This window comes from Acanthochromis polyacanthus, chromosome 13 (genome assembly GCF_021347895.1).
Source record: "Acanthochromis polyacanthus isolate Apoly-LR-REF ecotype Palm Island chromosome 13, KAUST_Apoly_ChrSc, whole genome shotgun sequence".
Lineage (NCBI taxonomy): Eukaryota > Metazoa > Chordata > Actinopteri > Pomacentridae > Acanthochromis > Acanthochromis polyacanthus.
The window spans coordinates 32,685,894-32,710,276 of NC_067125.1; the positions used below are offsets into that span (position 1 = coordinate 32,685,894).

The window sequence follows — 24,383 nt, forward strand, 5'->3', positions numbered from 1 at the left end:
ATTCACACCTACGGGCAATTTAGAGTAATCAATTAATCTCAGCATATTTTTATGCTGTGGGAGGAAGCCGGAGTGCCCGGAGAAAACCCACACATGCACAGGAAGAACATGCAAACTCCATGCAGAAAGATCCCAGGCCCACCCCGGGATTTGAACCGGGGATCTTCTTGCTGCAAGGTGAAAGTGCAAACCACTACGTCACTGTGCAGCCCTTCCCTTTAACGTTTGTCCAACAAATGCAAAAAGTACAGCTAAAGAGTGACATCTCTGCAGCCACTGAGCAAACCACACGTGACATGGTTGGAGTCTGCTAATTAGATCTTAAGTTCAATCAAATTAAGTATTATTCTAGGATCAAGAATTACTTTTATGTGTCAGAATTTGTACCATAAAGGGACCCAAAGAACAAACATTATTATTGCATGTTCTACTCTCAATGATGCCTTTTTTTTTCCACACCATGAATATATAACCAGCCTCAAAGTTAAAAGTGACTTCATTATTTATATCGGCTCACTGCAATCTTTGCTTTAATGATTCATCACTTGCCAGTTGCTTTGGATTAATATCATATTAGGATGTTTGATGTTTAGTAAGCTATGACCTACTACGAGGTTTTACAAGATTTTGGCTGATCACGTCGCCAGACTCATCCAGTGCTTCCCTAAAGTATTCACTGGAGCCAAAGTATACCTCAAAACATTTCACAACAGTGTTTGAACCCAACTATAGGGCCTCTTTACTGTGTGTGGCCTAAATATTTCTGTTATGTAGCTTCTGGTGCTGTAGTTTTGATCCAAAATGGGAATGATGTTTTGTTACTTCCCTCTGTTGGACTGAGATCTTAAAAAAAAAAAATCATTTCAATAATGAGTCAATCGGCAGGCTGCAGTTAATTTCAGAATTTCAACTAGCTGTTTTAGTTGATTTTTCAGTAAAAATGCCAAAGTTGTCATAGTTGCAGCCACTCAAATGTAGGATTTTTTTCTGAGCAGCCCATATTTAGCATTAATAAGCATTTCATAAATATGAATAAAACAGACAAATATTAAGACATTAGGAGTTTGAATATGTGTGTCAGTGGCTGAAACATCTCTTTCAAAGCGTCTATAATCAGTTAGTAAATGATTGAAAACAGCATAATCATTGCTGACAGCAGAAAAAATTACGATCTGATTAAAAACTTAATATGAAATATAAAGTTTTGATTTGTGACACTTGAGTCTGTTCAAGTCAGCGCTGAAAGCCATAAATACCAGCAAGTGGCCTTGAGTTAGGAATTACTACAATTTTGTTGGAAAACTTCTAAATGTTGATAAGTAGAATAATGAATATGACAGAAAAAACTGCTGTATAGTGTGTTAAAAGCTCCATTTAAATACTAAACAGGGTGAGATGTAAGTCTTGCTTTTGTTATATCTCTGTAAATTGAATATTTTCTGGTCTGGCTCCGTTCAAACAAGAGAAATTGCAGTTTTCTGACATTTTACAGAACACATGATTGATTGGTTGAGCGAGGAAATAATTGGTCGATCAACTGGCTATGAAAAGAATAAGAATTAAAATCATACCGCAAGCAGAAAACTTGAATTTGTGGATCCAAGTAATGCGAGCAAAATCCGATTGCTTGCTCAGACCTGTGACTCAACCTGCACTGACATGGTAGGAGGACATCTCTTTGTACGAGTTGGCACCTGCAGCTAATGCATCACACTGGACCTCCACATGTGATCCCTGTGCCTTGTCTGAGGCAGCCTAACCATAAAACAGCCAGCCTTAATTATCACTCTGAATGGGATTTTTGTGACCCACCAACCTGCTGCTTTTGTTCCCAGCCTCCTCTCAGTAACCTTGCTCTAAAGCATCACCAGATTCATGAGTATTGATTGGCTGGGAAACACGCACATACACCCAATCCATCTCTTTTTTTGACCTCTAATGGCAAAGGTTTGTAGAAGCTAATAAAAAGCTAATTATTCAATCAAACTGCTCCTACAAGCAATTTTCCTTGAAACTATTTTGTCTCGTTTCGAGTGAAGAGCTCGGCTCAGTTTGAGTCAGACCAGTGGGATGGGAGCGTTCATTAGAGTCTGATGTTGTTTTAGATTAGCGGACACGGCTCAGACAAAAAGCAGCTGCTCGTCCTTAATAATCACCTCACTTTTGTGCTTCTGTCCCTTGTTGACTCTGAGAAATTTGCGCCGAATGAATAAACAGGATGCATCTCATGTATTTAAAGGCATTAGGTCTGCCCTTGATGACATCTTTTCAATATGTCCAAAGTTTCAGGGCATCGCTGTCCATGTAGTTCTATTAGTTCGATGTAATTAGACTCAGACTGAAGCAACACAGCTGTCGACAACCTATGAATACGTATCGTACTATGATTGATACCTTGCCATATAGCGTACAGCATCCTGTGTGTAAATCAAGCCATTAATCACAGTGCTGACATGAGGTGTAAGTGACCGTAAAGCCGAGGGGAAAGGAAAATGGTCTGATGGCATTCAGTTTCGTGGATCTGCTGAGGATGAGTTTGACCTCACAGTTATGACAGCTATCAGGCTACTCTACACCTCCGAACAGCATCACTGTTTCCTGAACGAGTGGCTTTGTTGGTCCACTGCTGAGTCATGATGACATTGAGAATGTCCTTTAATAAGCGTGTTACAGCTGCGGCTGCTTTATTGCTTGCTCGTCTTTATCTTGGCCGGTGTGAGTGCTGCAGTCAGGAGAAGCAGGACCTTGCTGAAAATTTTAAATCAAACCAAACCTTTTACTCCAGTCAGGCAAATTGGAAATAATTAGAGCCTGTAATAAATACACAAAAACCTCCTCCCATGGCTTTGGTAGAATTAATTTCTCTTTCTGCTGTATTAAATACTGTTGGTCTTTGCTTACCTGCCAGAAAGCAGAGAAATCGCCATCACTTCTGTTAATATCGGGGGAATAGAGCATCTCCAATATGAATGAATTCACTCAAATCTATAATTGATTGAAGCTTTAAGGCTTGTTTTTGTCTCCCTGGATGGTCAGCGGGATCTGATGTAATGAGATGCCTGAAGGTTTTTCACAGACCTTCTGCTTGTGCAGAGCAGATATCCAAGAAAGAGAAAAGAATCCCTTGCTTTAAGCCAGCGGAGAGATAATTCTGACATTGTCTTCTAAATATGTAATTTGTAATCTTGTCTTTCTAAAAAGAGTATGAAAAGACAATTCTATTAAATTCCAATCTTTAAATGAATCAGTGTCGCTCTGATCTCCTTTTCCTGATTGCTGTAGGCAGAGTTTTCCAAGGAGCTCTCCAAGCAAATTTGCTATTTAGTTGAGCGCCCGTTTCGGATATCTCTCTTTTCCAGTCTAATAAAACAACACACCCCCTGCCTTTGCTATCCTCTTTGCAAGCTTATTGTTATACACTGACAGATAATGCCTTCACTGCAGGTACATTTATGACTATTTACCACCAAAGTCTGCTTTTAAGCCAGTAAAATATAAACAGACATATTCATGGAAGCGTTGCTCATTCCTTGTGCTCATCATGAAGGTGAATTTCAAGGTTACGGATGTTTTGACAGAGAGATGCTTTAAATCACGCCTGATTGGTATTTGGTTTTGTTTTCTGTCCTTGATGCCACTCACATCAGGTCGCCTCTGTGTGAGTGAGTGACAGAATATAAGCAAGAACGGGAAATCTTCGTCACCCCTGTTGTCACACTGAGTATATAAGTAACAAAGCTGGCAGCACAGGAGGATGACTGTCTCCCTAACAACTGTCTTTGTCTTGCACAGATAGGAAGGAATCACAGTGATGGATAATGACTTGACGGACTATGTCCTTTGGCCAAAGCTGCTTGACACTGAGGATTTTTTTCGTCTGTCTTTTTGCTTCATATACTGGCCCTAGAGAGGGAAAAAAAGAAAGGGAGAGGTAAAATCTTGTGGCTGGGAGTGGAAAATGAAGCAGGAAAGTGGAGTGTGATCCAGTGAAGTGGAGCCATGTTGGAGATAAAATGACGCTGGCGACTCCACACTTCTCACACTGGGTCAGGTGATGAGTTGATGCTTGGAAATGAATATTAAACTATAAAATCACTGGTGAAAGTCGTCTCTTTTGAAAAAAAACAAAACAGATTTGCAGCTCCATGCACCTCCCAGTGACTGCTGACTGTCACATTGCAATCACACCGTTGGAGGGCTGCTGAGTTTTCGCCACATGCACGAATAGAAGGCGTTAATATGCTTGGCATGATAAACCGTGAAATTACAGACCCCCAAAATTTGCCTACACCTACACTCTTACTTTGTTTCTCTCCATTTCAACTCTGACTTCATCCTGTGATAAATCGGAAGTGGAAGAGGATTGAAGTGACGTATCAAAAAGCAAAAGCTTGCGTCATGAATTCTTCATTGGCTGGATGAATAGCTGAAGGTGACAAGCCTGAAGTCCCATTCTGCATACAAATTGATGTACAGTAGAGCTGAGTGGAGAATTCTGTTTTTTCATGCATGAAGGCTCTCTGCAGACAAATGCGAGCGATATGGTAATCTCTCTTGGATTGCGTGCCGCTGCACTGCAAGCAGAGCTGTGACATGTCATGTAGCTTGTACTGAATTTTTGGGACAAGTGAGAAACTGAAGGCCTGTGACCTTGGCAGTCACTGCGCCCAAGTGTGAAAAAAGGCAAGAAGAAAGTAAGAATGTTGCAGGGAAAAGTGCCTCTTAAGTGAGTTAGAAAACCTCGCCGTCGTCCATCTCCATCAAACACGTACAAATAACGTGAATACTTTATGTTGAAGCATGCAGTAATTATTTGGACGCATTAATCACCTTATTTTTCCCATCACAAAATCCCATCACGAGCCCAAGTTCTTTTGTTTTGCACAGATAAATTCCAAAGCAGTGTCAAAATATGATAAATTTTTCATTATGTTCCCCTTTACACTTTGTTCTCCTTTAGCTACAATGATGCAGTGAAATATTAATGACAGGACACACATTCAGAGTCGTGATATCTCCAGCTCTGTTTTTCTGGTGCCTCTCCTGCTGCTTATGCTTCTTTCCTGTTGTTTCATAATCAGATCAGCGTTCATATCGCACCCAAAGCTGCCAAGTGGAAAAAGGAGCAAGCTCAGTCAATGAGATTATGAATGTATGACTGCCTCTCCAGTGTGTTGAGAAATGTTGCCTCCTCCACTGGAATAATGTCTCGAAGTACACGATAAACAACCCAAAATGTGTTAAAGGAGCCACTCCTCTGGCGGGTTTTTTGGTGGGGGGGGGGAGTTTGCAGGCTCACCTCAGCTGCAGCGTGGCCTAATTCTAACAAAAAGATGTTTCTTGTCCTTTAGGTGGTGTTTTCCTGAGACACCAGTGGGAGTCACCTGCCTCAGCTCTGACTCTGTGACCGCCAGCTGAACAGAATGCTGATGCAGAACCTGTGATGGAGACCAGGGCTTGATATCCGGTGAGTCTGTCGCGTTTTCCCCAAGTCGCTGCTCACCAACTGTGAGTCGCTGCAGCTCTAACTATGCTGAAAGTGTTGCGTTAGCAGTGATGCATCAGCAGATTGAAGGTGCAGCGCTATGTACATCAACGGTGGGAATTCATTACAGGAAATACAGTAAAACTACAGGTGCAGACTAGAACTGGGTCAAGTATGGAAATGATCTTCTCTTTCTGTCTGTTTTTTTTTCAGCATATTTTCCATATGGGTGGAGCTAAATCAAATCCGGATTCTGCTTTTTTCGCTTGGTGTGTTTACAAGGAATAAATCAGGATTTCTGTGGCTCTCGGTGTGATTAGACACAGTGCAGAGAAAAGTTGTACAGTAGAATACATACAAATACGTGTCTAAATAAAGGCTAAAACTAAGCAGACGGCTTATTATGTACAAGCATGGAGGTATGAAAACAATGCATACTGTAAACAACAACTTACAATGTCTGCAGGGTGACAAAACTTTACAAGAGTGGGCGGGAGTGTCAAGATTGTTGGATAAACATTGAATGGTAAATTAAAGTTAATTAGGATGGAACATTGTTTGCATAGAGTAAATGGTTTGTGCGGAGTTTATAGAGCCAGTTTTGATTTGCATTTGGCAGTAATGGATGTTATTGCACAATCTATCTATTAAACTGTCATATCTGTAATCTGTCAGGCCAGTAGGGGCTTCAGCATCACTGTGTTGTTAAATAGGGATTGTTTCTTCATTGCATGCTTCTGATTTAACTGCTCAAAAGTGAGGAGCGGGGGAAAGACATGCAAATGTTCAAGAATAGATAAATGCTGTAGATTCTTCAAAAAAACATGCTCAATTTATCTGATAGAAACCTGATACTTGATTATGAATTACAGGCTGCAAGAGACTGTTCATTTGTTCGTTTTCTACAGTAGTAGTGCCTCCTTTAGCCTTGACACAACAAAGCCCTCCACAATATTTTATTGCAATACACTACATCTACCTGAAAGGCAAAAATAACAATCTTTTTATCATCTTTTCTATTCTGTCATCCTGATTTTGACATTGTAGCGTGGATGTGCTCTAGTGAAATGGAAAAACTGGATTTTGAAAAGTGAGGGGGAGATTACCTTTGTGGGTGTGTGCTCAAAAATGCGCTTCTTTGAATTTTTCCCCACCTACCTGAACAGAATTTGAAAGGCAAACTCACAACGCGCATTGACGTGACCAACTCCACCAAGTATTTCGAATAATGCGACCCACGTGTGGCACAAAAAATGTACTTTCTGAAGTCGTAATTGACTGCATCTCCAACCAACCAGAAACGGCGCCGTAAAACACCCTTCAAAAACCCCGCGGCAGTAAATAAACATGGCTTCATGTTGCAATCATGCAATATATAGCATGAGACTATTAATTAAAACTTGTTACATGAGAGGATAGAGTTAATGATCTGTGCTGTGTCTTCCGAGGGCAGTCAGCCGAGAATAATTGTGCGCATCAGAAGTGTGGTAGGTGCCTGTATCCCCATAGCATCTGTCTGCTGTGCTCAAAGTAGGTTTGCATCCTGAAAATGTCATCGCGCTACATCCAGGCGCTATTTCTGATCCAGGGTGCTGCCAGTAACTGCTGAGGGCGTAGTTTTCAGTAAAGGTCTGGGTGACTCTCCAAAGGGATGGAGGGGCGGTAGTACCGTAAGGAGGAGGGTGGGAGGGAGGTGAGGTTATTTTGCCCACCCCTGACCCTCTGTGGTCAGAACCCCTGTGGTTTTAGTGGTCAGGCGGGAATCACACAGCGCTGAGAACAAAGAAATATGATGGCTCCCACTTGTCCTCCTCTGGTTCAAAGGGAATGGCAGGGCAATGCTAATTAGCCAGCTTGTGTTACTGAATTGAACATAACTGCTGTTCCCCTCAGTGTTCCCCCCTCCCCTCCGTCGTGCGCCTAACAAGCTTCGTCTGCAGCAGTCATGCACCCTGCATAACTCTGCATATTTTTTTATTTTTTGCATTGAGAGACATCCTGTTCTATTTGTGTCTTTAAAAAGAAAATAATTTCCATAGTTAAATTAGTCATTTTTGAGAGATTTCAAAGTTCACCTCTCCCTGTCAAATAAAAGCAATTTGTGTTGCAAAAATACGGCAATTTTCAACTCGTATTCTTCTGACACCTTTTTCCCAGCTGCTGTTTTTGAGTGCAGTTTAATCCCAGTTGTCAAGTTTAAAGGCGATAGGAGGCAAAACAACAGGCTCCCCCTCCGGTTCATGTGTGCTTACGTAGAATTAAGGTACTACGAACTTCAAAAATGGTGTTCTATCAGTAGGTAGTGAATATATTTCTTCAATCAGGGATCGAGGGGGGAGTGAGGAGGAGGTCAAGTTATTACCCTCTCATATTCAAAATTCCACTGACGCCACTGTGCACATACACCTCCCCTCCCCTGTGTTCTGTGGTCTGCTTCTCTTGTCAAAGTAATACGAGTCTTGCCGTCAGTGTTTCCTGGAATACCAAGTACTGAAGGTGGCGGCAGGCAGCCTCGCGTCTCAGTTCGGGGTATTCTACGGGTCTGAGGCACGTGACGCCACGTTGAGATAACATCTGCACCTGATTCTTGTTATTGCAGCTCTAATCATCCGCAGAAATTAAGCTATACACTCGGAGTCAGCCTCCGTCTCTCCGAATAACAAGGGCTTTGTGAATTTGAAATGGCGTCGCTGAAGCTATTTCAAATAATACTGGAGGAAGATATGGTAGAATCAAACACACCTGCGTGCGTGTGAGCACAAGTCAGAAACAATAGACGCGTAGCTCCAGGGGAGTTGTGCTCGGCGTCTTGGCGCTTTCTCACCTTCCCAAATATCTTTTTGTTAGTGCAGATGCTCTCAGGGTTGGCAAACACATTGAAGACTGACTCACTTAAACATTCTCATCTTGGCACACAGCTGATTCATAGTCTATTGATTTCCTCATACATCAGATTCTTTTGTACTGTTTTGCTGTTATGTATGTGTACAGGAAGGAGGGCATCGCCTCTCCAAGGCACATACGTCTGTTTCTCAGCCCCTTGTTGTTGCAGAATCGCATGATTAAAAGCTCAGAGGCATGTTTAATGACACATGGAGGTGCAACCTTATTGCATAAGCATCATCATTAGTTACAAGGAGCAAAGCTGAGTTTAAGAATCCATTTACATTAATGGGCAAGAATAGCACAGTCAGTGTTTGGGAGCATAAACAAGCCTCTCTCTCCCAGAGCAGCAAAACAAGAGAACCTCTGATCTGTGTTGTCATGCAAGTGTAAACCCCGGAGCTCATTCATTCAAAAATAAAAGGTGCATTACATTTTGATGTAACTTTTACTGCAGCGCTTGAATCCAAAGAGGCAAGCTCTTAACATAAAAAGGTATCAGTAACCAAAGGAAATTTCTCTACTCGCGGGTCTCTTTCATAAATTTATCATTCACTTCGCTGTTGCAGAAGTCATTAGGGCACCGCAAATTACAGAGCAGGACAAACTCTTCTGTCTCCTCTCAGGCAGCATGGTGGGTAAAAGTTCAGACCGAAACATGCTCAACTTTTAGGTTTTTTGAAGATGAATTGGTTTCCTGGAGGCGGGCTCACAACATATCTCGGCTAGGCTAAGTTCATTATGCTTTGTCGCGTATATTGTATGAATATTGTATGTGTGATGTGTGTTCAGACACAGCTTTGGAAGTAGTGCTGTACTAACTTGAATTGCATTAATGAATAATATTATATGCTCCCCCCCACCCCACCCCCCACCCCCAAAGCTAATTAAAGCTTTTCTCTAAATTCTAAAACAAAAATGAGTGTTTGCTAAAACTGTATATGATACTTTATGCAAATAGAACAGGCTGCTTATTTATAGTGGTATTTATAAATATCTACAATAGCTCTAGGGAATGGCCTCTACCCCCTCCTGAGCAGAGAAACACAGAAACAAGCTTAATGTTCTCCATTTGCCTCTCTTTCATCATAAATGTGAACATCCCTCCTCAAGTTTCTACCCTCTGTTGTGTGCTGTAAGTGCCTCCTGATATAATGTTGCTGCCAGTGTCTGTGTCCATCTGCGCCTTCGTCTAAACAAGGCCGTGACAGGGTCTCCCCTTATTTCCTTTCATATCATTTACCAAATACGGCGTATGGGAGTAGGCTGCATGATAGTGGCAGACGAGTAGCTGGTTATGAGCCACAGCTCCTCCATTGTCTACCATGGTGGAGAAAGAGTGGGAGCCCCTAAAGAGGCCTGGCAGAGTCTCTGCTTCCATCTGCCCGCATGCCTCGCCATGGAGCCCAGCTCGCACCACTTGAGATTATACTCACGTCCAAGCTGTTACTGTAATTTGCATTGGCTCATAGGCAGAGGAGAGTGAGGAGGAGGAGGAGCTGCACATGAAGCAGGGATGTTATAAGTGGTCCTGGCAGCACAATGAGCTTGCCTGGGTGTAGTATTATGGACAAGTGGCACGGACAGAGCTATATTAAAGAGCAGTAATGGGATTGAGCAGGTTGCCCTGCTGTTCAAGATTATTGTCTGTGTTAGTGCATGAAGTAAATTACAAAAATTTTCTGTTCGAAACTACCCCCGACACATCCAACACCGGTGCTGCATGCTTTATAGCCGCTCCCGCCTCCAGCAGCGTATGCAAACTATCAGTCACGATACATAAAGCAAATAAAATGCATGTCACTCCGGCTAAACCCTTTGTTATGTATTCCGCTAATTAGCAAGTGATTTCCCTGTAATTCTTTCAGATGAAAGATCACACACCAGGAGAAAACCCACGCAATCTCTGAAAGAAAAATAAGCGCAAGTCTCAAGAAGAAAAGGCCGGGGCTGAGGATGAAAACTAAAAACGAAAGCGTGGAAGTTATTGCACTGCCCTTTCCATTTCAGATCATACATCAAACCTGTGAAGTAATCATAAGATTATCCTTGAGACTTCATTAAAAAATCCGAGGCAGCAGCTTTGTTTACACCATTTTCTGAACTGAACGGGTATTTGCATTGAACATGGCAGCAGCAGCCATTTGGGAGAACGGCTGATTGAATGCACAAAGACTTCGTATTGGAGGATTTAGAATGGAATTCACGTTTCTCTAAATACAAGAGAGCGCAACCAGAGCAAGCCCCTTCCAGCTCGGTCCCATTCTTTGATGTCCTCATTCTTCAGGCCTAATTTGTTCCTAACTTGATAACTTTTGGACCGCAATTTGGTTCAGCAGCTAATTTATCAAAATTTACTAATTAAGTAGACACAGAAAATAAAGAGTCATTCCTGATAATGCCACCCCCATCAAAGAGGTTGTGAACTAATTATATATGGTGCAGCCTCGACCACAATGACCAGTAATGAACTTCTTGTAGCTGGTGGCAAAGTCACTACATGTACAGTATTTAATGTTTCCTGTATTTAATTATTATTTCTGTCAGACATTTTCTGTTAAATATATGCAGGAAATGTATTTTGAAGGTTAAAAAAAGTCAAATTGAACCTATGACAGGAACTTAAGTATTGTAAAAGACAGACTTTAAGGTGCAAAATGTCAGACCACTTTTAATCACTTTTATTTTCTTTGGTAAGTTTGTAACACATCAGCAATTTTACATAGCAGCTAATTTATTTTGTGGAACACTGACTTTCCATTATAGAGAGAGTGAAATTGACTGTTTTACGAGGATCCAGACGTATTAACTTTGTGCACAGCTGTGGAAAAAAAAGGAACATAGATAAAAAATAATTACGTGACTGTCTGATAAGCGGGAGCTAAATGTGTCGTTCAGTCTCAAATAACAGACCTGACAGGTTTTTGATTAGGGACTCGGAAAGTGCAGCTTCAGCTTGTCATTTTAAACATTTCATTCACATAATTGCTAATTATTCTGATATGTCGCGGATTAAATGAATTGACCCGATTTCCCCCTAAAAAAGGTATTTTCAGGCTAGAATGTTATATAAGCAGCCAATTTGCTTTGGGGATCATGTACGTTTTAGATAGGACTTTATTTTAAACCTGACAGGTTAAACTCAAATACTTGGACTTGATTACAAGTCTGGGTCATTTTTATTTTTCTAAAATGCATTGCATGCTTGTTTGTTTAATCAGGCTGATTTTTTTTATTTTTTTTATGAACACTGTACAGAAAGGTTGGGTAGTTTGTGCAACCACAAGAGCCACTGTAAAGCATGTTTTGAAGAAAAGAGTCACCAATTTCATGTGGGAACGGGCATGCACATCGGTGATATGATGCAAGGACAGAACACACTAACCCAGGATGTTCATATCACATGTTTCTCATTTGGTTTTGACCCTACATCCAAAGCAAAATAGCATTCTCCTTTAAAAACTGAGCTCTGGGCTGTGGAGTGTGCAAATCTGAAAACACCAGCTTGCCAACTTTATGCTCATCTGAGGCTCGTAAAAAAAAGTTTGGCTTCTCAGAATGTTCTCTCACTGAAATTGTTGTACTGTGCTTGCAATAAACTATGCATGCTTGTGAGCCCTCAGCTGCTTGGATGCAAGTAGGAGGAAGATAACCTGTTTTGGCATTTTAATGTGAATGGAGGACTCTGCAGAAAGGAGCTGAAGCTCCTGGTGTGGGCGTGTGTTGTTTTTGCACAATTTAAGACTTGATTATACTCCCTTGCGGACATGCATGCAGGCAGCTGTGGACACCACAGACGTGTAGTTGTTCTTATTATGGTGCTTTGTAGTCCACTTGAAGGCCTGATCCACACATGCACTACTACTACTGCTCAGAATGTGCACTTCTCCACTGTTTCACTACAAGAGGAGTTGTAGTCGACAGAAATTTTGGACTGCATGCAGACGTTTGCAGAGAGGTGAACCCTCGCAAACTCACGGATGTGGAACATATAACACTGACCTTTGTCAATCTAAGATAGACAGTCACGTCATTGTCACTAAAGAAATGCTGAGGTTAACTGGTGATTCTAGCTTCCATAGGAGTAAATGTGAGTCTGCTTGGTTGTTTCTCTGTGCGGCTCTTTGATAGACTGACTACCTGTCCAGGGTAAACTTGTCTTCATCCTAAAGCAGCTAGCATAGGCTTCAGCCCCCCCACGACTCTACAAAGGATAAGGTGGTGTGTACAAAATGGATTGATGGATGGACATTAGTGCCACTGATTTCATTCTATCCACTAATTAACAGTTGGTGGCAGTAATGAGCCAACAAATACGGAAAATACTGTTTGGAAGTCAACACAGATGTAAAATATAAAAATGTAGGATTCCAGTTTCTTCATAAATCTTATTTGCAGATATGTGTTGAAGAAGAAAATGCCTTGCGTGGTTATATTAGGCGTTCAAGAATACACACAATGTGTTGTGTTTCTAAAAATCTCCGGTGGGCCTCTTAAACTTGAATGTAGCTGAAGCAACGTTGTATCACCAACCATGCAGGCAGGCAGACAGCTGGCCCAGAGCCCCAGACACCTCCAGGCACCAAAACCCCCTGGTTGTCTGAGTGGCAATTATTTTTACTATCATTAACCACTTACTTTTCCAAAGCACAATGCAAACTGAAATGTAAAGTGTTTTTACATAGCCCCAAACGAGGGCTGTGCTACTCTGAAGCAGAACTGTCACTGCAGTATTTTGTTTTTCTGCTGTATATTTTGCACTATGAAAAAACAGTTTAGTAAATGTATCATGAGTGTAGCAAATTGGAGAATGTGGCCGAAGCACTGCAGCCTGGTCCACTTGTTTAAAGCGGCAGCCTTCATCATGGTTCACCGCATTGTCTGTTGTTGTTCAGGCTTGTCGTCTCTCATCTCAGCACCCAAAAGGCGCCAACACCTTTTTATCCTCTGATGTTCTCGCTTGTATGATCATCTTAGGGAAAAAAATGCAGTTTGCAAAACATGGTGACTTTTCAGTTGGAAGTCCTCATTAATAAAGTGAACATTAAGACTTATGAAGGACTGCGTTGCTCGGCTGGACCACAAGTCTGCTGTAGCTGCATAATAATCCACTTGTGCCAGCTCTGTTTCAACTTGTGCCTTGCATTTTTCAGACAGCGCGGGGATGACAACTTGAGAAAAATAGGTGCATGACTGTATTAGATGTTGCTTGTTAGACGAGTGAATCATGCTTTTAAAACTCTTTTTGGTAACTAATTATCGGGTCTTTTGAAGGGTGAAAATTTGTCACTTTAGTGAGTTCTCTTTGCTGTTTGGGACTTTTCTCATGTGGAGTAACACTGGCATGTGAAATAGTTTTTTGCTCTGGATGGCGTTCAAATCTGACTTTGCGCTCACACAGAGCTTTGCGGCACTGATTTAAACAAAACGGTGACTACAAAGTACCTGTTTTAGGTCAGCATCATCTCTGCTGCTGAAATATTTCCATAGAATTGATGTTGGTTTTCTTTTAACAATCAAATCTATCTTTCCGGTATTTCCCTCCCATTCTCAATCATTTTGCTGTGCACACGTGGAGCCTGAAGTCAACAAACACTGCATCTTGGTCTGTGTTAATAAAGTTTCCAAAAAAAAAAACCCTCAGTGCATCCAAGAATAAATAATGTTACATTAGACAGCCTTCTCTAGTAAATTGGTCATGGAAAAAGAGAACCATGCAATTTATAGTTTTGTATAAGAAGTCTAAAATGTTCTAACATGATGATGTGGAAAGTTCACACTGCATTTTCTTTAGTGTGATAGTTGTGCATGCACAAATCCTAGTGTTGATGGTGAAATTAAAAATATTGGTTTATTACCTGCTATATTATAGTTGACACTGTGCATTGTACAAAAAGGAAAAAAAAGAAAATCTGGCAGCAAACGTGCCAGAAAGCCAGATTAGTGAAATATACTATGGTAAAAATAACAGCAAATTCTAGCTGATTTAAATATAGTATAGCATTTTGTAAAATCATTTTAGACAGAATTAAATACAGAGTTGTTTGATGTGGACACTATGGACAGTTTAGCAATTAATACCTCTTTCTGTTAAGTTTCTAGGTACAAATAATATAATGTACATATTGTTTCTTTCAAATAATGGAAAAAATGTAACAATGATATTTTTTGCTGATTAAAATATTGTAAAAATTGTGGAATATTACAATCAAACATTGTAAAAGAACAAATTATCATTTGTATAAATACAGATATTTAGTGTGGACATTATTTGCACTTTTGGTCTGCGTATGATGACTTTTTCTGTGATTTTCTAGGTAATATCAGTAATTTAACAAAACAGGGAAAATCTGTAAAGAAACCGCAAGCTGTTTGGAAAAAAATTACTTTGAAAAACACATCTTTTTACAATGTGCTCACACGTTGCATATTTCTAAATAAATTTGCGTTTTATCAGATAATGAGCTGACACGCTGTGAACCCTGAGGCTGGTTCGTTTCTGGGCCTCTGGGCAGTGGCTCAGTGTGAAACCACAGAATATTGGGACCCCATATTGGGTTAATCCAGCTCTGCAGTTTAAGGATTACATCTAAGAAATACATGAGAAACACTAGTGTGTCCCTACATCTTCATGCTGCACCCAAAAAAAAGTGAAACAACATCAGTACTTTGGAAACATGCAAGTAAACAAATGCACATCCACTAATTACACTTGTACACAAGCAACTGGTGCCCAGAATCCAGTCGCAGTAAACGTAAAGTGACTGGTGCATAATGACCAGTCGGTGATGAAGTGCAGCAAGTGTTCGCTTTAATTCATTCTCCTGGTACAAAGCCAACTGTAGATAAATCCACACTCTCTGTGAATTTACTGCCCCGCTGCCACTCTGTATGTATTGACATTGCAAGGTGCTTTATTTGGCACAGAAATAGGATTAGTGAAACCTTCAGTATATATTTGTCAAAAGTGCTAAACCTGCTTTGCACAGGCTTTCCTATGAAGTGTGTCAAATGGAAGCTGTGCAGTTCATTATTTGTCTGCAGTTGGTGGATCACATGCAGTCATTCGAAGGTTGTAGCACACGCTGGGAAGCATTATAGCCTTGAGTGATTTTGGGACACTGTCCTCTATATCAATTAGAGCTTTATGAATATTCCATTATTGCGCCGTGTTATTACAGTACATTTGTTCATGTGGATCTTGCTGGTAATAAATCTCAATTGTTTCTGTTAATTGAAAGATACTGTATTCAGAAAGGAGAAGGTGCATATTGGATATTTACTTTTGTGTTTGACTTACAGAATGATGAATGGGGTCGTATACATCTACTGGAGCAGCACAGTGCTTTAGGTTTACAAGGCTGTGCTTACAGTAGTGATGTTTACTGGATTCATCATCTTAGTTTAACATGCTTCCTAATTAGCTCTAAACACAAAGCACAGCAGAAGTCGAAGGAAATGCCTATACAGTAAAACTTCAAGGATCACCGCAGTTATTATAATTCCTCCTTAGTAAAATATTAATGTTGTCCCCAAGTTTATGGTAATCCATCCAATAGTTTGACTTAAAATGACAAATATCACATTCATAGTTGTCAAGTCAAAAAGAAACATCGTCTAAAAACCATGAATACCTGTACAAAATGCATTGGTGATCCGCCCAGTAGTTGAGCCACTTTAATGACCAACATTAATCTAATAATCCAAGGTATAAGTGATGTAAATTTCGGAGACAAAATATTTGTCCTGTCACAGTGTTTGTGTGAAGAAAATCCAGATCTTTGCCTTATTGTAGCTGCTACACTTGATTCAAAGGAATTCTTGATAATTTGATTGTGTGATTGAACAGATGGTCCACATTGTTTGTTGCAGAAAAAGCCCCTTTAATACTGAACAAGCAGGTTAGTCCTCCAGCTTCATTATGTGAAATAAATAACAGATCAGTGCATGGCTGTCTTGTTTTAAAATGGATATAGTGCGTTTCGACCAAGAAAAAAAGGTTTTAAGTTCAGCCATTTGATACATTTTCTCTCCGGAGTGTAAATCAGCTCTTCACTAGAGTCTGCGGTGGCAGAGAGGCACGTAACAGGCATGCATAATACCTAGCAAGGGTACATACAGAGCAGGATCAATGCAGTATAGGAGCCTTGGGAGGAGGATTTGAAACCAAGTGTGGATTCCTCAGCATGCCTGTAGCACAAAGTGGCACCATAAGGCACCAATTCTAGAGGGCCTATTCAGCTTGTCTACACAGAGCGATCAGGCCACGAAGCCACTCTGCTGAGGAACAGGAAGACAAGAATAAAATAAAGCAGCACATCAGTGAGTAAAATGATAAGAGTAGAGGACAAACATGCATGCATCAGAGTGGAAATAACAAAACTGTCACCATATGCCCAGAGTACATATAGAAGAGACAATCATGCTGCTCCAGCGTTTCTAAATCACCAATTTTTGTCACTGACCCTTGTTGGATTTCAAAATAACTAAGCCTAGAAATAGAAATCCCATAAGATGGATGTCATTCAGAATCACTGTCTATCCCCTCATTGTTTGCAAGCAGCTCCTGCTTTTATCTTGGCTTGTTTGTCTGCGCTTCCTCTTTTTCTTTTCTCTTCTTTTTTTCTTGACGAATATGTCGACTGTAGTGCTGCAATCTCTTGGAAGGTGTCAGTGAAGCTGCGACATGAAGAAAAGAGGAGCAGCCACACTGTGTATTGTTGAGCTGTTTGTTGATGCCAGAACATACTACCTCTTAAAATGGCTCCAAAAAAAGAGCAAATTTAGGCTGAGTTTCTGCAATCACAAAGGAGTGTTGGCTTTTTATATTATAGCAGATTCAGGTGTCGTGTTTTGAAGTTTGTAAAGCGAAAATGCTTTGTTGAGTTTAACTTGAGTTGAAATTTGCTGGTTATATATGTCATTCAGCAGTGGCAAATGGAAAATTTGAGTTACTTGTACTTTACTTGAGCGCTTTAATTTTTCTGCTACTTAATACTACACTGGAAATAATGCACTTTTTTACTTAACTGCACTTATTTGACACCTATAGTTACTTGTTTCTGTGCATGTTTATACAGTAAATTAATAGTATATAATCATATATCACTGACAGAGACACTTTGAGTACATTTTTTTCATTCATTTTATTTGAATCCTATTATTGACTCCGATACTTTTCCTTAAAACAGAATATTTTCATATTGTAGCATCGATACATGAAAGAATATGAATATTTCTGCCTTTCCTGATACCATTAAGCATGAAACACCTCATTTTTGTCATAATCACTGCAGTGTTCTTCAAACCTTGTACTGGAAATACTGTACTTTTTACTTAACTGTATTTATTTGACACCATAGTTACTTGTTTCTGTGCATGTTTGTACATTAAATTTATAATAGCAACACATGGTATATAATAATGTATCACTGACAGGGCTACTTGAGTAATTTCTTTCATTATCACCTCTGTGCTTTTACTTAATTGAGGTTTTGCATCCCAGATTTTTCCTTATTACAGATAATTGGCATTAAGTAGCATTGATACGTCCATTGAAAGCAAAGATTTGAATATTTCTGCATTTTCTGATACCATTAAACATGAACCACTTCATTTTAGTCATAACAGCTGCAGTGTTCTTCACACATTGTGAAGCTCTGCAAACCTCTCACAGCCAATCTAAAGTATGCAAGTGGCCATTGTAAATGAGAGGACAGTGCATTGTCCTGTTTATTCTGTTAATCATGACAACTAACAGATAGAATGCATTTTTTTTCCTTTCATTGCTCAATTGTAGATTCAATTTGTGCATAAAGGGGATTGACAGGAACAACACCATGCCTAATATATCCATTATGCATCTTTTGGTGTTTGTGATCAGTGTGTGACTATTTCAGTGCAGAATACAGTGAACCTACTGTAATCAGCATTCTGTGCAGGGATGTAGTATGTGGGTGGTGAGACTTAAAAAGCAAGAAACAATCACTCCACATAGGAGAGCGTTTGCATGACATTCATGCAAATTAGGATAATTTACACTTTGATTATTCGAGTGGCATGATATATTTAGGGAGCACTGCATAGTACGATTATTTGTTCAGACTGTGTGATGTAAAGAAATCATGAGGTGCTGCTAAAATAATTTGTCAGTCAGCCGTTTGAATGATTTATGAAGCCAAAATTTAAAAAAAAAAATCAAAAAAAATCCTGATTTTAGTTTCTGGTTTTCTATGACAGTATACTGAGTTTTGAGAAGTTTTTCAAACGAGATGAAAACTACAAATACATCTGGGAAATTAGGATAAATACTGTTTGCTATCATACCCAGATTTCAGAAGTTTTCCTTCTTTTTTAGGTAAAGCTACCAATAACTAAATGTATGTCCTCCACTCATCTCCTTTTTATATGTAAATAAATGTTGCTTACCATTTGATAGATAATACTCAAGGGTACACCACTGCCGTCTGGAATAGTAATCTACCAAACCGTCTTAATTAATTGATATTTTTGTTGTTCTAACGTTCACCATTTAATTTTTAAAGTACGGTTATTTATGTTGCAGTAATTTGTAATTGCAGAAGCAGCTACTGAGGCTTGATTATATCTGTGAGGAGCGCTATTCAAATTAAAAAGAACAGGTAGCAGGTAAAGGCTAACAGTCAATCACCCGAGTGTTCAGTCAGTAATTGACGTGCATGACTGGCCTCGTGCGCCGCCAGTGTGATCCTAATGTTCTCCGTCTTGTTTAGGAAAGCTCTTACAATTAAAGTTTATGGAGCCACAGTGGTTTTTGTTTCCTCTGTTCTTCTTCATTGAAAGTTTTAAATGGGATGTAATTGAGAAGACTGCCTTTGCACGAGGACATAATTATAATATGTAAATGCATTGCCACGACACCCTCCTCCACACCCACCGCTGCCACCTCCACCCGCCTCGATGAAATGCGACCAGAAATCCCCCGGGCTGTGCAGCCTCGGTTTAGGCGTCCACTGGTGGAGACAGAGCTGACTCCAGTGAACTCAGACTGTCAATAATTATGCCTGAATCCTGACAAGAGTGGCACAAGGGCAGCTCGCAGTTCACTGCCTGCACCGTCTAATTGGCATTTATGCTTTCCTGACAAAGTCATGTCCAGAAAATGTCCCCAGTTCTGGGCAGATGTTTTTCGAAAGGTAAAAACAGACCGTATCATTGTTTGTTTACAGTCGCTTCAATGTCACATTGAAAATATACTTCAGCTAACTTTGTATAGTAATTGTGAACTGCACATTATTTTCTTCACATTGCATGTTGTTCTGGTTTACAGAATCCCATAAAATAGTGGAAAATACCTGCCATAAATGTCTATAAAGCTTCTTACCAAAAAGACAAATGAGATGTCTTTAAACTTCTTGTTTTGTCTGTTCCAAACCTGGTTCAATATCACATAAAGAACAGCAACAAAACTAGCTTTACTTTACAGTTGTACAACTATCTCTTTTAAGATTTTAAAATGTGAATTTGTACAATAATTAAGAATCAACTTTAAATCAGATCATTCATGATTATTGACCTGGCCAATATTTTGCATTTTTGATATTAATATTCTGATTGGCTAATTATTGATTATTTGAGTGCTGTACTTCAGGTCTGATGCAGTCACCTCTCTCTGTCTGTCATCACTCTACGGCCACGGAAATGTCTCTCAACCAGCAAAGACTGAACAAGAAACACAAACCAGGAAATGAGCTTCTCTCACAGTGGCTTAGGCTACGCTAATGCCTAGCGGCTAAATTGGAAGCCAGCCACAAATTACCCTGAAACAGAGTCTGAAAGAAAATAATTAATAATCCTAAAGATATGGAGTTTAGTGGGTATAAAAATGATTGAACAGTGAAAGATTAAGAAAATAGAGAAGAACAGCGGATGTAAGTGCAGGAGACAAACTAATGAATCTGAGATAAACAGAGGCGAGTGTCCTAATTTAATCACTTCTGTTTCTATTTTACATAATCAGTTATAACCACCCATTTAATGAAGAAGCCTAGTTATGACTGACAGGTTTTCTGCAATCACATGCTGTTAAAAGATTACAGGTTATGCACACATGTTCCAAGTATTGGCTATCAGCCTTTCTTATAATTATAATAATAAGCAAAATCCCACATCGGTCAGTATCAAACAACAATGTTTATGTATTGTGCAATATTAATTTCATATTATTTCATTATCATGTATGATATTACTTATAACCTCAGTATAATTGCCAGCATTGCTTTATATTTTTCTATTCAAGCCTTATTTTAGCTTATTTTATTTCAGTAATGTACAGTGCTCATATCTTCTTGCTTTCTACTTTTAGGAACTGCATTTCTAAAGTTATGTTGTTTGTTTTTTCTGAGCAATGTCTGGCACAAGAATTTCCTTTGGGGCTAATAACGTTTTATCCTATTTTGTCTTTAAAAAAAAACTCAATCACTACAGAAAAACCCACAAAGATCTAAAGGAAAACCGCCCTCTAGAATGAAGCCATGTTATGATCTCATATCAAACAGGCCATATTTCATTTGGAGCGAATGTAGCTCGACAGGTAATTCCACATTTCTGTACAGTTTAATGATGGTAGTTAAAATTCATGTGTATTATTGCCACAGAGGACAATTATTAAGAGGACACTACTTTGGTGTGTGTTTGCTTCATGTGACAGTTGTGTGAATTATGAGATATTCCGAGTTGGTGAAACCTTTAATTCTGTGCGGTTATTTTATTATGAGAATGTCCTGGAGAATTTGTGGATGTCCTAATTAAAACACCCGATGAATCAAGGTGTAGAAGCTCTCTCTCGTGGCCTGTGGCTGCTTAGATAAAGACTGACAGCCGAGCGTGTTGATTTCATGACTTTCTTCAACATTGCAAAGACGATCCTCGCAGCTGCACGCCTTGCGTAACGTGTTAACTGGATGGTGTTAAGAATGCACCAGCAGGAAGGAGCTACAGCGTCAGAAATAGGACAAGCTGTCTGAGACGGTCTGCTTTCGGCTTCTATTTTACTCCTGCTTCAGTCTTCAGGACGCTCTTATTTTTAGTCATTTTTTAAGTGTGCAGCTAGATTATTGAGAAGATACCTGCTTTTGTTTGTTTGTTTTTTTTGTTTTTTTTAACACATCTCTATCCTGAATGTGCGACACATCAAGAGCATAGCAGCAGAGGTTATCTTTTGTTCATACGGACACACACACTCTCTCTAGTACCAATCTGAGCCAGAACACCGAGCTGAAAATTGCACTTGTGGTGTTAATTTATTCTCCTCTTTGTTATTTTCTCTTTAGGACTTGCTTTTTTTTCTTTCTTTTTTTCTGCTGTTCTTTATGTTTTGATTGTGTGAACGTGTGATGTGAAGCTACTCAGTTATTTTTCTTCGTGTATTCTCCTGTGTACGTGCGTGGGCGGCTGTGTGTCATAACATGCTCATGTGTACATGCCTTGTGCACAATTGTGCTGTAGTCTGTCAATATGATGAGTGAATTCTCTGATTATGTTAGTCATTTAATGATCACATCTGTGTGTATATGAAGCCTGATCCATTTAGACAGACAACATAGCGATGTCATGATACTAGAAATGTAGTAGTCGATACTAATTGGTTAATTGATTACGGGCTACACAGTGGATGGTGGTTAGCACTTTGGCCTTGCAGCTAGATGATCCCTGGTTCGCGTCCCTTCCTTCCTGGAATCTTTCTTTACATGGAGTTTGCATGTTCTCCCTGTGCATGCGTGGGTTTTCTCCGGGTACTCCGGCTTCCTCCCACAGTCCAAAAACATGCTGAGGTTAATTGGTGATTCTAAATTGTCCGTAGGTATGAATGCGGTTGTGATTGTTTGTCTGTATATGGAGCCCTGTGATAGACTGGTGACCTGTCCAGGGTGTCCCCTGCCTTCGCCTGACTCAGCTGGGATAGGCTCCAGCCCCCCTGTAACCCAAATGAATATTGAGCTGTGTACAGATAATGGATGGATTAATTGGTTTCATTGTGATTATTTTCCTTACCTTATTATTTAATAGACAAGATAGTCCAAATTCTCTGATTCTGACTTCCTAAGTCTGAATATTTTTCGATTTCTTTTCTTTAAACTGAATATCTTTGGGTGACAAGCCATCTGCAGACCTCATTTTCGGCTTTGAGAAACACTAATCTGCATTTTCCAGCATTTTAATTACCAAGCAACTAATCTATTAATCAAGGAAATGACTGACAGGTAACTTTACACTAAAGATAATCATTACCTGTAGCTGTTAGTGTGCATATCTGGATGTCTTTCTCAGCTGCTTACATAAGTTTGGGGTGTTTATGTGACACCATTTTGGCTTTTACATTATTTTCTGACCATTTTGACTTTATCTGAGAGATAGAAGGGAGTGTAGGGAAATGACATGCCAGATTCTGATACTTTATTAAAATGGCCATCCATTAAAATACGCACTAACTAAGGCTTAATGTACAAGGACTAAGCTGATGAAATATCTCATGAACATTGAATAATGTAAAATTCTAACCTTGCCTTTCCCCCTAAAGGAGTTGTCTGACCTCCTGCTGCTGGATTACCTTCCCTACGCAACTGTCGTCACTGTTGGCAACACCACAAGTTGCAAACAGGTCTCTCCGGCATCGGTGCTAACCGTAATGCACAGAGCAGCTTGTTATCTCACAAAACCCTCCAGCATTTACATGAAGTTTTTTTCCCCTATTATTTATGCTTGTTTTTCCACCTACTCAAACGCACCTCTAATACAGATGAGTCATCAGTCATTAGTGTCCATGGGGAGAGCTACTTTGCTTTCATAGACACTGAATTTTCTAATTCTGATATGCATTTTAAGCCGCATTATAGATAGAGAATTAAATAAAAACACAATTGCAGTAAAACTTTAATTTGACTTTGCATTAGCTGATAGTTAATATTATTATAGATAATGAAACTAGGGAATTTGAGAATAACAGTATTACTTCCTGTAATTTTTCAGTCTTTGGGATTCCTATAAACCTTAAATCCTAAGTATTTTCATTAGAAATATGTATTAATTCTAATAGAACAGTCAAAAAATAGGGTGTATTGCACCAGCACCTATTTTTGACACTTGCTGAATTTCTATCCATATTTCACGTTTTTCTCCAGTTCAGATCTGTGATTCTGGTGGTTTCATACATGTATGCAGGTTTTCTAACATCCAGTCAAGTAGTAGTTCAGCCGTTTGTGGCCAATTATTGGTGTCAAAGGCAGTTTGATGGATTTTAGAGCGTGGGATGGATCCAGATTTAGAAAACCTTAGCATAGTGTTGAATGCCAGGTTCACTCTTGGGTGGCTTGGAGGTTGCAAATCTTGGAATATTAATTATGATGAATTATAACGTTCACCTTCCTACATGCAAAAAGAAATAATGACAAACTTTAAGTGGGGTTTACAAGTACAGGTAGGTTTTAATTTACTGCACTGGAAACTGTATGCAGCCTGTAACATATTTATGTGTTGATATATATTTACATACATAGCTCGTGTGTCATCAGCTACACCATTGTTTGCATGGACGTATGTAAATGTATGATTTTCTTGATTTTTGTGTCTTTCATTTTGAGTTGTAGCAGATTTAGTTCCTGAACAAGCCATTCTTAATTAACAGTGCATGTGCCCAAATAATCCATCTAAGTAATCCCCTAAGAAAGGTTGTGTTCTCTGGCATAACTGGACACAAAAACAAACCTGAACTCCAGTTCACCTTGTTCTCTCCTGCTGTCTTCACATCGATTCAGTGGCCGCTGCTAATATTAAGCAATAAACCAAAGACAGAAAATGTGAGGCGGAGCTGCCCTTTTCTCTTTAATTCACTTGGCCATTCACACATCTGTTCATGTCCCTTCTTACCTTCTCAGCACCCATTAAGACTGGAGCCTTTTTGGGGAGCTCAACATCATCTTAATGCAATTCAAAGACCTATATTCTCCTCCAGAGTTGCCGTGGCAACAAAGTTTTTCCC

At 39.6% G+C, this 24,383-nt stretch overlaps 1 protein-coding gene across 2 annotated transcripts in view; it reads left to right on the forward strand.

Moving 5' to 3' along the window:
• The window catches only part of lrfn1 (leucine rich repeat and fibronectin type III domain containing 1), a 117,266-nt gene that overhangs the window by 83,306 nt on the left and 9,577 nt on the right, over positions 1–24,383 (forward strand). For both annotated transcript variants that reach the window (XM_022211338.2, XM_051957844.1), the window contains exon 3: positions 5,352–5,467. The gene's annotated coding sequence lies outside the window, so the exon portion shown is untranslated. The remainder of the gene's footprint in view (positions 1–5,351; positions 5,468–24,383) is intronic.